Here is a 2500-nt window from a genome sequence, read left to right as displayed (position 1 = left end):
TGTAAACGGTGGAGCATTGGAGTTCTAACGAGATCGATACCCCGTGCACTGTATTGATTGTTTATGTCAAACAGTAGAGCTATGCTCAGTGTATAAAACATACCTGTGCTGCTGGCACACCATTTGTCGTAGTTGAATGGGATTCTTGGTGTTGAGTTATTTCATCCATACGTATGACTTCCCCTCAAACAAAGCAATCCACTTTTGGTACATGTATATCTGGATCAGCTATTTCCTGTAGAAACAAATTTAATCTTTAAACAACAACATACTGTATTTATTTAAAAAATGCTGAAAAGGAGGATGAAATTTAAAGGAAACCACTTGGAAGAGTTTAAAAAAAGGCATGCACACTTGAAAGATATTTACAGACAATCATTAACAAATTAAAGTAAGTTAGGGCCTCCACAGACTAGGGATTTAGTTGTCGACAACTATTTGTGATCGACAACAAAAATTATCGACAACTAAATAAGTCCGACAAAGGGATTCCATACACTGGCGCTCAAATACTGATTTAGCAACCTATACGAAGGGAGGTTGAGCACCAAGGGCTTACTACGCATGCTCACGTGTTCGTGCATTCAAAATGGCGGCAAGAAAGGACGTCGTTAGTGTCGTTTTCACATCCAAGAACATGATGTGGAGACGGAAGATCAAAAAGAATGTTCTCTTTACCAAGTATTTTACTTCTGCAATCCTCCATGGTTTAAGCCGGCGGGGGAAAGCCGCTGACACAATAGCGCAGAGATTTAAAAGTAGTCGACAACTAAAACAAAAGTTTTCACACACTTGAAAAATGCCAAAAAATGAGGCCGTCAACAACTATTAGTTGTCGACAACTAAGCAGTTTCCCTTTTCGAAAAGGGAAACTGCTTAGTTTTCGACAACTAATAATTTGGGGTTTAGTTGTCGACAACTTGCGCCACAGACTACGTTTTTCAGTTGTCGACTTTTAGATGTCGATCACAAATAGTTGTCGACAACTAAATCCTTAGTCTGTGGAGGCCCTAAGTACATGTATAAGTATCACCCAACTACTGCAAATCATGCGTTATGATTGGCTATGCTACTACAGCTGTTGGGGTCCATTTTCAATATAGTCCCCTAGTAGCGAAAAATGCTAGTTTTCTTTCTCAAATAACATTGTTTTAAATTTCTTAGCATTTTAATTTCCTATTAATGTTTGTCCTACTAGTTGGCTGATACTAAAACAAGGTCCAGTAGACCATTCGGCTTCGCCTAATGGGTTCATAGCCGGGGCTACGTGCTTTGTAGTCAAATTTTATAAAATTGAACACATAATACTTAGTTAATACTTACCAACTGATGTGATGGCACCTCTGATGGCAGAGCGATGATCTCCTCTGGAGCAGGATCAATATCTCTTTGTATTGGTCGGATGTAGATTTCGCTTTTGGGCGTTTGCCCTTCTTGGTTGTCCGATTCGGACCGCTGGACGAGTACCCAAAGAGCCTCCGTTGTTCCGCAATATCTAGCGTTCAAAGGTCTAGTTTTTATCGGATATACGTGGAGCTTACTCAAGTTGCATGAGAATGACCTCTACAGTAAATTATTCCACACACGTAGCCTTAACCCGGTGTGGGGGGGGGGGGGGGGGGATATACTCCCAGAAAAATTGGGTAGGGGTGTGCTGCCCGCTTCCCAAAACCCTTACCCTATTTATGACCAAAATCTGTGATTTTCCCTACCCTATTTATGACCTGACCAAAATTTGATACCCAATTTATGACCTGACCCATAAATCAATACCCTAGTGCAGACCTGCCTTATAATTATTTCCCTAGTTCAGACCAATGTTAAAGGCAATGCTTATCTGCTTTTATTAGGTAGGTTACATGATAAAGAAGTAGCTTCTACATAAAAAACGAATTTAAGACTAGAGTGCAAAAATCGATACCCTTTTTATGACCAAAACGGCTGAAAAACCCTACCCTTTGGGGCCGCACATACCTATATAGCCCATACAAGGGAGTACCCCCCCGGGAGTCTTAACAGCTTTTTTACCTTGAGGACTTGCTTTTTGAAGGGCTGTCACAGCTTGCTTTCTGTTAACCACGTGCGCCCCGCCCCATTCATCTTCTTGGCTGCTTTACTAATATCGCGAATGATGGGAGCGTCGACGGTGGAGGGCAAACCTGCCAAATTATGCGCCCACTGAATGGCATAAACAGCCGAGTCCACAACAGAATATGACTGCGTAGAATCTAACAGATGCTGGAGATACAAAGCTACATGTTCCGTCTTCGCAGGAAAGGCCTCAATCTCCTCTTTGGCAGCGGCAAACTCCTTCCATCTAGCAAACGCTCTCCTGTAAGAATCGATAGTTCCAGGCGCCTTGGAAACCAGGACTGTTGACAGTAGTTTGTACGCCAATTCCTGAAGACAAGGATCCCGACAGCTACTAAGGGAGGACCAGATTCCAGAGCTAAAAACATCTGAAAGAAAAATAAACAAAAAGCGAAACAAAGAAGAGAAT

Source organism: Montipora foliosa, chromosome 13, assembly GCF_036669935.1.
Source record: "Montipora foliosa isolate CH-2021 chromosome 13, ASM3666993v2, whole genome shotgun sequence".
Lineage (NCBI taxonomy): Eukaryota > Metazoa > Cnidaria > Anthozoa > Scleractinia > Acroporidae > Montipora > Montipora foliosa.
The sequence above is the reverse complement of the archived record's forward strand: the minus strand, read 5'-3'. Positions refer to the sequence as shown.